Raw genomic sequence first — 15,661 nt, forward strand, 5'->3', positions numbered from 1 at the left:
GAATCACAGGATTAGTTAGGTTGGAAACCTTTAAAATCAAGTACAAGCATTAAGCACTACCAAGCCCACCACTAAACCACATCCCTCTTTACTACATCCCTTATGATCAGCTGAGATACTGCGGAAAACAAACCTGTAGTATAGGATGGCAGCTGCAGGAAAACTTCATAACATCTCAGATGAACGATGGCTACTCACATCACTATCAAATTCTTCCTGAGACACAAATGCAGCAGTTCTGCAAGCCAATAAAACTCCATCTAACACCCAGCAGCAGCAGCACCTCCCCTTTCACACCATACCTGCCCCTTTCCCACCCCACCTTCTGTTTCCCCCTTTTATCCCCCAGAGCACCTGGGTTCTATTGGAGTCTCCTCCCACCCCAGGTGTGACCACTTTGCCCACTCCCCTATTTAAGCAGCACCAGGGGAGGCAAAGCCCTAAGCTTGCCCATCTGGGCAGAGGGATCCTCCTCTCATCACCACCGGTGAGTCCCCATGGGTGTGCACTGGGTGTTTGGGAGTGGATTCAAAAAGGCCGGGGGGGCCTCACTGGCCCCCCCGGTGTTAGGGAACCCAAAAACTTCATGATTGCTTTAACATAGCTCACGGGTGTTGGTTCATAGAATTAACCAGACTGGAAGAGCCTTCCAAGATAATCCAGTCCAACCAAGGGGGTTGGGTCTCCTTGCTTAGGCTGAGCTCCTCTCTGTTCAGCTGCAGCTTTCTGCTCCCTTGCTGAAGTGTGAGCATACCAGGAACAAACCTGTAAAACTTCTTCAGCAGCACTGAAGGAACATGGAGGAAATGTCTGAGAGTCCCTAACAAGAAAAAGAGAATAAAACTCAGGATTCACTGACACTCTTCTATGTCAGAGTGGCTAAAACTCTTGTTTTGTAACCAAGTTAAAACTAGCTTTAGTCAATACCAGGTGGAATCCTGACTGGTCAGGGCAGTAGATGGATGCAGCTTGGGATTTTACTTCATTGAGCTGCTGGACACATGTAGGCTTTCATAAATTGTTATCTCAAGCCATGTATGTTTCTGCTTCAAACTGTACTGTTTTCTCTCCTAGAATCAACCAGCTTGGAAGAGACCTCCAAGATCACCCTCTCCAGCCTATCACCTAGTCCTTATTAAACTAACTAAACTGTGGCACTAAGCAGTCTCACTTGACACCATTATGCTTGCAAGCTGCAGTTCTCCAGGTGCTCTGAGTTGCTTAGACAACGTAATGATTTGTTCCCAGGTGGATAAAGATCTAAAGATACTGCACAGGTCATAGCCCTGAGCCTCTAAGTCTGTTTTTCAGCACTCTTAGGAATCCCATAAGATTTAGAAGTTTATGGCTTGACATTCCAAAGGAGTAACAACAACAACAAATGTTAGGTGCTTAATGAAGACAACTAGGCAAGATCTTCTCTTGGCTGTAGCCTGGGCAAAGCCTTTTGCCTAAACTCAGGCTAGCATGTGAAATGCCATTCTCCTTGGAATGAAGAAGACCCAGCCCTGGGTGGAAATGCTATCTGGTGAAGGAACAGGAGTGAACATGGCCATAGTTCAATGGGTTACTGCAACCACGCATTGATTACCAAAGGGGAAACAAAAGATGTCTTTCTCTTTGTAAGGATCATAGAATCAACCAGGTTGGAAGAGACCTCCAAGCTCATCTAGCCCAACCTAGCACCCAGCCTTAGCCAATCAACTAGACCTTGGCACTAAGTGCCTCATCCAAGCTTTTCTTGGAGGTGCAGAGGTCTTCTATTGTGTTCTGAAGCTGCTGCTCTCATGTGTCTCATGAGAGAAGTAACATAAGAAAAACACACAGGGATATCCATTTGTTGGTCCTTGTGGGTAAACAAGGAACTCCTCATTTTTCATCTGTAGCATGTTCCCAAGTCATCCAACAGCAGCCAAGGCTGTTTGTGGAACCTGCTCTTATTTTTCTACCACTTCCCCCCAAGAAGCACTCACAAATCCTGATTTCCCAAACTGCCACAGCTGTGATCCTGGATTGCAGCTTTGCTAAGCCTCCTGTTTCTATCAGCACCTGACTGGGAGACTGAGCAGCCCAAAAGCTCTTGTCTGGCTGCAGATTTGAACATGCAATGGGTACAAGCTCAGCAGTGACAGGGTTCTCCTAGCATTGTGATTCCCTTTCCTACCCCCTGAGCACCGTGGGCATGGGATTTGCCTCTTTTCCTCCTCGCAGCAATGTACAGGGTTGCACCGTCCTGCAGTGAGCTATCCCATAAACAACAACAAAATGAGCTTAGAACTTTAAGCCTCCCAAATGAAATAAGAAGCTAATTTGCCCCATCGTGGTGCTTGCCATCTGCAAGAATTAGTCCCAGGGGGAAATGAATGGAACCATTATTCCTACTGTGCTCTTGGCTGTGTAATTCCTACAGTGGTGAAACAGTAGACAGCGAGAGGAAAAACATAATACTTGTGTGACCAGCCTGCCATTGGCTGAACCAGGGCTTGTAGATCTTGTTCATGAAATGAAGAGTCAGGCAGACAGCTTAAGGGGTGACAGACTTCAATGTCCAAAATGCTTCTTGGGCACCAAGTAATTAAAAGCGCCGTGTGGAACGGAGAGCAGGGCTAGGAGGCAAGTCGAAGGTCTGCTTATTGATGTCTGAGGCTTGTGAATGACTCTGCTGCAAGCCATGGAAAATACCAGCCAGTGACTGCAGTTATAATTCTGTGTCCCTCAGAAAACCTCCTGCTCTCTTTCTATGTCCCCTGTGTTCTCCTGTTGCTGGAGATGATGTTGAAAGCGAAGCGTGACAGCCTGTTAACCCTCGCTGGATGCTCCCAGCAGCGTCGTTCTTGCCAGGGGACTTTAGATTCTGCCCTGGTGGAAACTGGCCCAGTTCCCATTTTACACTATGTGAGGATATGGCCTCTAATTTTTCAGCTGAGCCAAGCCCAGACTATGAAGTAAAAGGTTCATAAAGTAAGATTTTCCAGTCCTAAGTAAACGTTACTTTATCTGACAGGAATGAACAAGAAGCAGTGCAAGCACAAGGAGAAGGAGAGCAAAGTGTGGCACTCCTGGCCACTGTGAGAAATGGCCCCAGGAGGAAAAGAGATGTTCTTCCTCAGGACAATCAAGCAATTGCTGCCTCCTGGAAAGGTCAATGCTATGTCCAAGGAAGCATGAAGGAACTCAGCTGTAATTGAAGCTGGCTATCCCAAAAAGAAGTGTCTCTCAGAATCAAAGACTGCTTTAGACTGGAGGAGTCCTTTGCAGCTCATCCAGTCCAATCCTCCTGCAGTGAGCAGGGACATCTGCAACTAAAGTTGGTTGCTCAGAGCCCCAACCAACCTTGTTTTACAATGATTCCAGGGATGGGGCCTTGACCAACAGGGGGGTTCTGGGCAACCTGTTTTATGGTCTTACCACCCTCATTGACAAAAAAACCCACCCAACTTCCTTCTCTCTAATCTAAATTTCCCTCTTTTAGTTTAGAATCATCACTTCTCAGCCTGTCACAACAGGCTCTGCTCAGAAGTATGTCCCCAGTTTTAAGATCAACCTCTGTGAGTACTGAACATCCACTAGAAGGTCTCCTTGGAGCCTTCACCAGGCTGAACAAGCCCAATTCCTTCAGCCTGTCCTCACAGCAGAGGCCTTCTAGCCCTAGCATCATTAGGGTTTCCTCCTGTGGCTCTGCTCCAACAGTTCCATGTCTCTCTTGTGTTGAGGACTCCAGAGCTGGACACAACACTGCTGGTGGGCTAGAATCATCTCCCTTGACCTCTATCTGTTCCTAAGTTGAGGCATGAGGCACAGCAGCAGTAACTCATATGTGATAAGAACTTGCTCAATATCATGTAAGAAGTCCCAGTTCAGGGACTTTGCTCCTGGACCACTTGGTTTTCATAGAAACATCCTGATTGGAAGAGACCTCAAAGATCATTCAGTCCAACCTAGCACCCAGCCCTGGCCAATCAACTACACCATGGCACTAAGTGCCTCAGCCAGGCTTGGCTTCAACACCTCCAGGGACTGAGGCTGCACCACCTACCTGGGCAGCCCATTCCAATGCCAATCACTCTCTCTGACAACAACTTCCTCCTAACATCCAGCCTAAATCTCCCCTGGCACAGCTTGAGACTGTGTTCCCTTCTTCTGTTGCTGCTTGCCTGGCAGAAGAGCCCAACCCCACCTGGCTACAGCCTCCCTTCAGACAGCAATGAGCTCTGCCCTGAGCCTCCTCTTCTGCAGGCTGCACACCCCCAGCTCCCTCAGCCTCTCCTCACAGGGCTGTGCTCCAGGCCCCTCACCAGCCTTGCTGCCCTTCTCTGGGTGCCTTCCAGCACCTCAACATCTCTCTTGACTTGAGGAGCCCAAACTGGACACAGCACTCAAGGTGTGGCCTGACCAGTGCTGAGCACAGGTGCAGAATATCCTCCCTTGTCCTGCTGCCCACACTGCTCCTGATCCAGGCCAGGATGCCATTGGCTCTCCTGCCCACCTGGGCACACTGCTGCCTCATATTCAGCCTAGTCTCTACCAGCACCCCTAGGTCCCTCTTTGCCTATCTGCTCTCCAGCTACTCTGTCCCCTTTTTCTTTCCCCCATTTATTTTGGTGCTTTTGGACTTTGTGATCGAAGAAATGAGTCTACTCATGACAGGACACCTCTGGGTTGGATTAGGTACTTCAGTCCTACAAGCCAAATGGAGAACTGTTTTGCCTGGAGGATAAAAACAACCCCAAACCTGAACAACACAGAAATGTCACCCTTCCAGCTGAGGGAAAGGCTGCTGCAGTAGGAGTGAGAGAATCGTGTTTGAGGGCTGGGTGAGTAGTTCTGCACTATAAGCAGCTTTTCCTGTGCAGCCCAGCACCACTCAGTGCAAGCACTGTTTCTTGCCAACTTTTTGCTGCTGACAGGACTTTGACAGGCTTTTGGGTGTTCCCCCCCCCCCCTCTCTAGAATCATAGAATCAACCAGGTTGGAAGAGATCTCCAAGCTCATCCAGTCCAACCTAGCACCCAGCCCTAGCCAGTCACCTAGACCATGGCACTAAGTGCCTCATCCAGTCTTTTCTTCAACACCTCCAGTGACAGTGACTTCACCACCTCCCTGGGCAGCCCATTCCAATGCCAATCACTCTGTCTGTGAAGAACTTCCTCCTAGCATCCACCCTAGAGGCACCCTGTTGCTGTTCAAAGACAATAACATCTCCATTGACTCTGCTGACTTGCCTTACAGCTTGTGTCTGTCCCTTTTTTTCTGCCCCGTTTGACTTTGTGCCTTGTTCTGTGCTATAGCTGGAACTGTTCCTCACTCCTCTCTTCCCATCACCCTAAATCAAAGCCTTCCAGCATCGTGTGTGTACTATCATCTTTATTGCCCAATACAGACCCTGCACCTCTGTGCCTTGTGGCTTTGCTATTTACTGTCAAGTTGCCCTTTTTACCCTTAAATTGTTAAAACTTAGAGCCCCCTGGTTTATTCTCAGTCACCTTCAGGATCTAAGCATGAAGATTCAACAGAGACTGGGTGAGTTTAAACAACTTATTTCAGCCCACCACGTCTCATTTAATTCACCCCCATTTATTGCTGGTTTGCCTGCTTGCATTCTCTTTAGAAGCATCTCACCTTAGAGGCTTCTTCCCTTGTCTTTTTGTTGTTTTGTTTGGTTTTAGTTAGTTTCTTTCTTTTTTATTTTCCCTTACAGGATCTTCTTCTTTGCAGCAGGGCAGAGCAAGAGGAGATCTTCTCAATGCCTGCCAATGTCTAAAGTAATGAGGTCAAGAGCCAGACTCTTTTCACAGGCACCAACTGTGACAGCACAAATGGCAGCAGACACATACTGGAATCCAGGAGGTTCCACCTGAACACAAGGAAAACCTGCTTTGCTGTGAGGGTGATGGAGCCAAGGGCCAGGCTTGCCAGAGAGGCTGTGGAGCTGCCTGCTTTGGAGAGATTCCAAACCTGCCTGGACATTGTTATCATAGGATGGCTTATGTTGGAAGGGAGCTTAGAGACCATCTGCTCCAACCTCCCTGCCATGACAGGGATGCCTCTCACACAGTATCACAGTATCATTAGGGTTGGAAGAGACCTCACAGATCATCAAGTCCAACCCTTTACCACAGAGCTCAAGGCCAGACCATGGCACCAAGTGCCACGTCCAATCCTGCCTTGAACAGCTCCAGGGACGGCGACTCCACCACCTCCCCGGGCAGCCCATTCCAGTGTCCAATGACTCTCTCAGTGAAGAACTTTCTCCTCACCTCCAGCCTAAATTTCCCCTGGCAAAGCCTGAGGCTGTGTCCTCTCATTCTGGTGCTGGCCACCTGAGAGAAGAGAGCAACCTCCTCCTGGCCACAACCACCCCTCAGGTAGTTGCAGACAGCAATGAGGTCTCCCCTGAGCCTCCTCTTCTCCAGGCTAACCAATCCCAGCTCCCTCAGCCTCTCCTCGTAGGGCTGTGCTCAAGGCCTCTCCCCAGCCTCGTTGCCCTTCTCTGGACACCCTCAAGCATCTCAATGTCCCTCCTAAACTGGGGGGCCCAGAACTGAACACAGTACTCAAGGTGTGGTCTAACCAGTGCAGAGTACAGGGGCAGAATGACCTCCCTGCTCCTGCTGGCCACAGCATTCCTGATGCAGGCCAGGATGCCACTGGCTCTCTTGGCCACCTGGGCACACTGCTGGCTCATGTTCAGGTGGGTATCAATCAGCACCTCCAGATCCCTCTCTGTCTGGCTGCTCTCCACTTAGTGCCATGGTCTGGTTGACTGGATAGGGCTGGGTGCTGGGTTGGAGTGGGTGATCTTGGAGGTCTCTTCCAACCTGCTTGATTCTATGATTCTATGATTCCAACTTTCACAACCAGGTGATTATATGTTTTTCACCCAGAACTTCCCAGTAATCCTGTAACACCAAGCACAGTTCACCTGAGGCACACCAGACATAGGACTCATGATGGCTTTCTGCTGGAGAAAACAAACTGGCTGAACATTTGTAGGTCCTGAACCTAGGCTGGGATCTGAACATGATTTTGAGACAGAACACCTTAGACTCTAAAGAGGAGCCCAGAATTTACATTAAGAAGGTGGAGCAGAAGATCCAGGCAGGAAATTGAAAACCTCTGCTGTGTTTTACTGAGCTGTAGCTCATTTTGATGCTTTCTTTTTAATCTGTGATGAGAAAGAAGATTTGAATCTATTCTGTGATTTTTATTTACCCAGAACTTCCCTATAATTCTGTAACACCAAGCACAATTCACCTGAGGGATTGAAAAAGACTGAGGGCACACCAGACATAGGACTCACGATGGCTTTCTGCTGGAGAAAACAAACTGGCTGAACATTTGTAGGTCCTGAACCTAGGCTGGGATCTGAACATGATTTTGAGACAGAACACCTTAGACTCTAAAAAGGAGCCCAGAATTTACATTGAGAAGGTGGAGCAGAAGAACCAGGCAGGAGATTGAAAACCTCTGCTGTGTTTTACTCAGCTGTAGCCCATTTTGATGCTTTCTTTTTAATCTGTGATGAGAAAGAAGATTTGAATCTGTTCTGTGATTTTTTTTTACCCAGAACTTCCCAATAATTCTGTAACACCAAGCACAATTCACCTGAGGGATTGAAAAAGACTGAGGGCACACCAGACATAGGACTCACAATGGCTTTCTGCTGGAGAAAGCAAACTGGCTGAGCATTTGTATGTCCTGAACCTAGGCTGGGATCTGAACATGATTTTGAGACAGAACACCTTAGACTCTAAAAAGGAGCCCAGAATTTACATTGAGAAGGTGGAGCAGAAGAACCAGGCAGGAAATTGAAAACCTCTGCTGTGTTTTACTGAGCTGTAGCCCATTTTGATGCTTGCTTTATAATCTGTGGTGAGAAAGAGGATTTGAATCGCAGTGGAAATGGATCTGCAGTGTTATGGCTCCTCAGAAAAGTGCCTTGTAGCTTAAGGTCCAAGCCACCTGCTTAGCCAGATCTTTTCCCCCTGAGTAGATGAAATATTTTTGAGGCAGAAAAGAATTCTCAGGCATGGTAGCCAAGTTCAATAGGCTTTGCAAGCTCAACAGCTGCTCTCACATCACTTGGATCTTAGTGTCCAAGTGGCGAGGTGGTGGTTTTCTGCATGAATGGTCTGTAGGAGGGAGAACAGATTTAACATCTCCAAGACCAGCAACTCTTAACAGCTTTAGCTCCTAAAAAAGGAAGCTTTAACCAAATTAATTGCTTATCACATTGGGAGCTGGTAAAGGGTGTTTGGGGGGTGCAAGTGTTTTTGGATGTCTGGAGAAAGAGAAGGTATTATGTTACTGACTGAAGCAAAGCATTCTGCAGCCAATTTGCACAGTTTGAGCTCGTTGCCATGGTGTTCCTGCAGGAGTGGGAGTAGATAAGAACTTGCTGTGGGCTTAGCAAGTGCTGGAGCTCTGAGATCTCTTTCTCCATCCCCTCTACAATCTCACCCAGCTATTAATTGTACAAGGAGAAGCTTACCAGCTCCACTAATGCTGAGCCAATAGTTTACTGGGAAAAGACCAAGGCAAGGCATGGATTTTAGGAAAGTCAACCTGAGGTGTGTTGATTCTGTGCTCACAGGAGAGGATACCACATGGATGCTCGTACACAACCACAGTGGAGAAATGGAGGCTGGATGGATTGCTCTGAGCTGCCATTACATTAACAAGATGACTGCCCTCAAACCTCTGACCCAAAGTCATATGTTCCTGCTGGGAATATCACAGCACAGAGCATTACATCAACCCCTACACAGCTTCTCTAACAACAGCTCTCCCTTTCCACCCAGCACTCTGTATTCCTCCCTTTCGTCTCCTGAAGAACTACCAGAACTGCTGGATCTCGGCGTGGAAACTTGCCACTGGCTTCTAAAGCCAGCTCACACCCCCCACAGAACACTTCTGTTCAGATGGGTGGACAACGTCATGGCTCAGGGAAGTCTGTCTTGTATTGCCTTCTCTCTGCCAAGCTGGCTTGGTAAGGGTGACCTTTTCAGGTGCCTGGACCTCATCCAAGGGCCAGAGAAGGTCACTGTCACCGCAGTAATGGGATGGAAAGGAGGGCAAGGCACCTTGAGTACTGTGTCCAGTTCTGGGCCCCTCAATTCAAGAGAGATGTTGAGGTGCTGGAAGGTGTCCAGAGAAGGGTGACAAAGCTGGCGAAAGGCCTGGAACACAAACCCTATGAAGAGAGGCTGAGGGAGCTGGGGGTGTGCAGCCTGGAGAAGAGGAGGCTCAGGGCAGAGCTCATTGCTGTCTACATCTAACTGAAGGGAGGCTGTAGCCAGCTGGGGTTGGTCTCTTCTGCCAGGCAAGCAGCAACAGAAGAAGGGGACACAGTCTCAAGTTGTGCTGGGGGAGGTCTAGGCTGGATGTTAGGAGGAAGTTGTTGTCAGAGAGAGTGATTGGCATTGGAATGGGCTGCCCAGGGAGGTGGTGGAGTCACTGTCCCTGGAGGTGTTGAAGCCAAGCCTGGCTGAGGCACTTAGTGCCATGGTCTGGTTGATGGGCTAGGGCTGGGTGCTAGGTTGGAGTGGATGATCTTGGAGGTCTCTTCCGACCTGCTTGATTCTCTGATTCTATGAATTGTAAAGGGTTAACCCTCCTGGGAGAGTGGTCTTAACCCTGACCCCAGGTCTTCCTGACTCTTCCTTGGGGGGTGGATCTTGAACCTGAGCCCAGGTGTAGTGTTTGGCCCACTCCCCCGTCCTCTCTAGCCCCCTATAAAAACAGAGGAACTCCCTGTTTCATTCTCTCTTGCCCTGCCTCCTTGCCTGCTAGCACCACCCTCCTATTCTTGCTGCTCTTTGTTTTACCATGTAGCCATCAGTCCATGAGGTGGACAAAACCATTGCCATCAATCTGTTGTATACATATATTGTATCTTGTTTTCCTTTCCCTATACCTCTTTGTAACTCCCTTTCCTCAAATACCTTTTATTTATTGTTGAAGTTTTCTCTTTGAACTTCCAAACTGAAGTGAGCCTTTTTATTTGGGTGTGTTTTACCTTTTCCTCTCTACATCTAATTCCTTTCCTTTGAAAAAAAAAGGGGGGAGAGGGAAAGGCATCCTATCAATTTTTATTGGTTCTATTAATGATATATTTGGGTCTCTGGGAAATTTAAACTGGAAGTGAGACAGCAATGTGCATCAGGAAGAAGTTCTTTACTGTGAGGGTGGTAGCACATTGGAATGGGTTGTCCAGGGAGGTGGTGGTTGAGGCCCCATTCCAAGTCAGGCTTGATGGGGCTCTGAGCAACCCACTCTAGCTGTCTCTGCTTACTGCAGGATGATTTAACTAGATGACCTTTAAAGATCCCTTCCAACCCAGTGCATTCTATGATTCTATAAAGGAAAGCTTGGGTGTGGAGAAAACTTCTTGCAAGAGGAAAAAAAAATCTACTTAAATGACAGAAAGGTCCCCAGAGATGTGATGTCAACATGGTGTAGGCAAGGGTTTTTTTGCCTGCAAGCCTGGCCACAGCATGCAGAACCATAAGGTTGTTGTCAGAGAAAGGAAACTCTGTACCAGCCCATTGGAGAGATGAGATCCATTTATATTTACCCCAATGCATGCAGTGTTCCCAGGTGAATGGTGTGGGTCCATCCAACCCAGCTGTGCCTCAGGATCAGTCTCCTGAGCTGGTTTTTCTATCTCAGGCTGTTTTTTTGACAAGCCCCTTCTAAACACACACTTGAGACCCAGCAAACACTGTCACATTCACTATATGTGATAAATACTTTGCTGAAGCAAGACCTGGATCTTCTTTACCCAACATCCACAGGCTATTTGCAGTTGCCCTCAGGTCTAGATACAGACATTGTGAACCCACATTTACTACTTGCAGTTCCCTTCAGGTCTAGACACAGACATTGTGAACCCACATTTACTATTTGCAGTTGCACTCAGGTCTAGATACAGACACTGTGAACCCACATTTACTATTTGCAGCTGTCCTCAGGTCTAGATACAGACATTGTGAACCCACATTTACTATTTGCAGTTGCCCTCAGGTCTAGATACAGACATTGTGAACCCACATTTACTATTTGCAGTTGCCCTCAGGTCTAGATACAGACACTGTGAACCCACATTTACTATTTGCAGTTGTCCTCAGGTCTAGATACCGACATTGTGAACCCACATTTACTACTTGCAGTTGCCCTCAGGTCTAGAAACAGACATTGTGAACCCACATTTACTACTTGGAGTTGTCCTCAGGTCTAGATACAGACATTGTGAACCCACATTTACTATTTGCAGTTGCCCTCAGGTCTAGATACAGACATTGTGAACCCACATTTACTATTTGCAGTTGCCCTCAGGTCTAGATACAGACATTGTGAACCCACATTTACTACTTGCAGTTGCCCTCAGGTCTAGATACAGACATTGTGAATCCACATTTATGATGTTGATCCTATGACAACACCCTGAGGTCTGAAGCTAGGGGACGACAAATAAGATCTCCACTTCCACCTTCCAGGAGAAAGTTTTCCTTCCCATGATAGACATCTATATCCCAGGCACGAAGAATGGATTATGGTGAGACCACCTATTAAGATGCCTAAATGGATGAAGATGCCCCAGATGGTGTTTCATTACGTGGCAGTGACGAGTAATTCAGACCACCCACTCTTAATGCTCCTAGATGCTGCCCCTGGGTCAATGGAATGAAGCAGTCACGACAAAAGAATTAGGCTTGACGAGTAGGTGGCTGAAAGAGAGTCCCATCTTGTCTCATTCCCTGGGAAAAGAGCCAGCCACTGGTAGCTCTGGCTGCTGGGTACTTCGGGTTCTCATCACAGTTTTTATTACCAGATTAGAAGCCTGGGTCTATGAAGAGCACTGGAGCGAGCTGGAAGAGTATTGCCTTTGGAAGGAGCTTCTCTGCCATCTCTGAGTTTCTGTCTCAGAAGGCTGAAGGTGGCAAAGCTTGCCAGCCAGCACAGATAGAACATCAGCCACTGGACACCTCGTGATTAGGGACCCCTCTCATTATTTTAATTTTGGTTTTGCAGTGAGACAAGCTGGCAGCCTTGTGCTGTGCTTGGCAGTGTAGAACAGTTTAATAATCACCCAATAAAACTTTTCATCTGGCTTCCCACATCCCCTCCCTTTCTAAGATCCCTCCCTTCCTCGCACTCTCCATCAAAGATATAGGCTCTGGCGTAACACATCACTGCTGTAGCAACCTTATTCTCACTTGCAGCTGCTGAAGGCATTCAGATAGCTGCAGGTAGTATCACAACCTCATAACACCATAAAACAAGATCACAGAATCGTTTTGGCTGGAAGAGACCTTTAAGACCTTAACCAGGCACTGCCAAGTTCATCATTAAACAATGCCCCTCAGCACCACATTGAGACAGGTTTTAAATCCCTTCAGGGATGATGACTCCACCACTTCCCTGGGCAGCCTGTTCTGGGCCTTGGCAACCCTTTTTCTTTAATCTGATTGCCAACAAAGTTGCCATTTGGAGTCTGTCTCCACATGTTTCTCCCCATTCTGGTTGTGCCCAAGGGTAAAAGAAAATCTTGATCTAAATGTTGTGTTTTCTTGGACTGCAGCACTGTGGAGGGGTTCAGCACAAGTTATCTTTCTGCTGAAATGACTCAAGTGGTCTTTGTAACCTTGACTGTTCCTGATGGTGACCTTTAAAGGTTATCAAGTCCAATCCCTCTGCAGTGAGGAGAGATGTCCTGAGACTTTTGTTTTCTAATTGACTCTAAGGAAAGTTGAAAGTTACAAGCTCAGGCAGCTTTCTACACTGTAAACATCTCTATTTATGCTATGTGAATCCCACTGGATACAGTTTAAGACCTGAAATATCCATGTGGATGTTGCCTGGTTGAAATTCTGCATCTGAGTTTGACTTATGTGCTGAACACAGAGCAAGTGTTTTTGCTGGCCAGGGAGCTCTCCTGATGGTCTCTCTTGATATGTCTTCAGCTACCTGAAGAGAGGCTGTAGCCAGCTGGGGTTGGGCTCTTCTGCCAGGCAAGCAGCAACAGAAGACAAGGACACAGTCTCAAATTGGGGCAGGGGAGCTCTAGGCTGGATGTTAGGAGGAAGTTGTTGGCAGAGAGAGTGATTGGTATTGGAATGGGCTGCCCAGGGAAGTGGTGGAGTCACTTTTGCACCTGGATGAGGCACTTAGTTGCATGGTCTGATTGACTGGATAGGGCTGGGTGATAAGTTTGACTGGGTGATCTTGGAGGTCTCTTCCAATCTGGTTGATTCTATGATTCTGTGTGCTTCCTCTTTCGCACAGTCATTAAGACAAATATTGTGTGTAGGACTTTGTTTATCAAAGATGTTGCAGAATGGTGGAAGTTATCTTTGACCAGAACCTTTAGCATCATCATCATCATAATTCATAGCATCGTAGAATGGTAAAAGTTGATGGGCACCTCTGTAGATTCAGTCCAACACCCCTGGCATAGCAGGATCACCTAAGGTAGGTCACACAGGAGCACATCCAGATGAGTCTTGGAAATCTCTAGAGAAGCAGCCTCTATAACCTTTCTGGACAGCCTATTCCAGTGCTCCAGCACCTCACAGCAAGGTTTTCCTCATGTTGAGGTGGAGCTTCCTGTGTTCCAGTTTGTATCTATTGCTCAAATATTCACAGTGCTTGCCAAGTGTACCAGGTCTTCAAAGGACAGGCAGTCAGAAGGGCATAGATTTGACCCACTGTTCAAAAGAGCAACTCCAGCTATTGCCAATTCTGGAATAATTTTTGGATGGAAAAGTTCATTGCAAATTGATAGAATAGCTCCATTTTTGATGGACAGGGATGAATTGATAGAATAGCTCCATTTTTGATGGACAGGGATGAATTGATAGAATAGCTCCATTTTTGATGGACAGAGGTGAACTGATAGAATAGCTCCATTTTTGATGGACATAGGTAAATTATAGAATAGCTCCATTTTTGATGGGCAGAGATGAATTGATAGAATAGCTCCATTTTTGATGGACAGGGATCAATTGATAGAGTAGCTCCATTTTTGATGGGTGGGGATGAATTGATAGAGTAGCTCCATTTTTGATGGACATAGCTGAATTATAGAATAGCTCCATTTTTGATGGACAGAGATGAATTGATAGAATAGCTCCATTTTTGATGGACAGACTGATAGAATAGCTCCACTTTTGATGGACAGAGGTGAATTATAGAATAGCTCCATTTTTGATGGATAGAGGTGAACTGATATAATAGCTCCATTTTTGATGGGTGGGGATGAATCAAAAGAATAGCTCCATTTTTGATGGACAGAGGTGAACTGATAGAATAGCTCCATTTTTGATGGACATAGGTGAATTATAGAATAGCTCCATTTTTGATGGACAGAGATGAATTGATAGAGTAGCTCCATTTTTGATGGACAGAGATGAATTGATAGAGTAGCTCCATTTTTGATGGTCAGACTGATAGAATAGCTCCACTTTTGATGGATGGAGGTGAATGTGAATTGATAGAATAGCTCCATTTTTGATGGGTGGAGATGAATCAATAGAATAGCTCCATTTTTGATGGACATAGGTGAGTTGATAGCATAGCTCCATTTTTGATGGACGGGGGTGGTTTCACTAAGAGGAATCTTATCCAACCTGTGCCCTTGGCTGACCTTGCTCCGTTTGTGAAATTGGAGAGGATCTCAGACCTAGGTGGCCCAGCATGTGTTGAAGTGCACTTGAAGAATGCCAGCAGGCAGATAAGCTGGGTAAATGTCTAAGAAGGCAAAGTTCCCTGATTTGTTATTGTTAAAAACATATCTATAGGATCCTTTTTTTCCCCCCTTTCCCTTTTCTTTCTGTTTTTAAGAGGTCATTTTGATTTGTTTCCCATGTGCTTCTTTCAAAAGTCAGTGTTTGGCATCTGATACCTTGTGCAATGTATAATCCCCGTGGTCCAAAGAGCTTGAGAGAGCCAGGAAATCCAGAATCTTGGCATGAATATGGGGCCAGCTCCCATAACACATGGCTGCATGACTTTTCTCTGTTTGTGGTATCTTTGTGACACCACAGTACGTGGTGTACTCTGAAATCAGCTGTGGGCTTTGCCTTGGAGACCCTGGGAGAGAATCCCCCCCACCCCTCCCATCTGGTACAACTTGTAGGAGCCCCAAACAAAGAAGGCTTGTTCTTTCAAAAGAAATAAATGAAGACTGGAAAGAATAAAAGGCAGAACGTTTGCCCCCCCTGAGGGGAGGGGTAGAGAGGTGGTGGCCAAAGAAGTGATTGATTGGCCACAACCCTTTGACACCTAAATGCGTTCTGGGCAGTGGTATGTGGGAGCATTGATGCACTGTGCAGAGGACATGCAGCCCTGGAGGATCAGCCTGGTGCAGACTGTGGATCCAGGGATAAATTGCATTCATTATGGAGCTTCACTCAGATGAGCTCATTAATCCATCTTTCCTAGAGCCACAACGCCTCACATCGCAGCCTCTGAATGGCATAGTGGCTGGGATGATGGTTAAGTTACTGCTCTTTCCCTTTGAGCTTTCCCACATAAAGCCTTCTCTACCTTTTCAAGCCTTCTCTACCTTTTCCTCCCTGCGTCTTAGGATGGCATCTGCAGTGCTTGCACAAATGGTATCCACATGTGATTAGTAGGTGCACCGCACAGGTAGCACTGA

The 15,661-nt window shown here is 46.9% G+C and overlaps 2 long non-coding RNA genes across 2 annotated transcripts; both read left to right on the plus strand.

Moving 5' to 3' along the window:
* Window positions 1–451: 451 nt before the first annotated feature.
* LOC135185802 (uncharacterized) lies at window positions 452–3,204 on the plus strand. The gene is made up of 3 exons (XR_010306626.1): window positions 452–487; window positions 1,075–1,207; window positions 3,005–3,204. It is a non-coding gene; the product is annotated as an uncharacterized LOC135185802 (long non-coding RNA).
* Window positions 3,205–11,526: 8,322 nt separating this feature from the next.
* Window positions 11,527–12,119, plus strand: LOC135185804 (uncharacterized). Its single transcript, XR_010306627.1, has 2 exons — window positions 11,527–11,721; window positions 11,834–12,119. It is a non-coding gene; the product is annotated as an uncharacterized LOC135185804 (long non-coding RNA).
* Window positions 12,120–15,661: the final 3,542 nt, after the last annotated feature.

Source organism: Pogoniulus pusillus, chromosome 23 (assembly GCF_015220805.1).
Source record: "Pogoniulus pusillus isolate bPogPus1 chromosome 23, bPogPus1.pri, whole genome shotgun sequence".
In the NCBI taxonomy this organism is placed as follows: Eukaryota; Metazoa; Chordata; class Aves; order Piciformes; family Lybiidae; genus Pogoniulus; species Pogoniulus pusillus.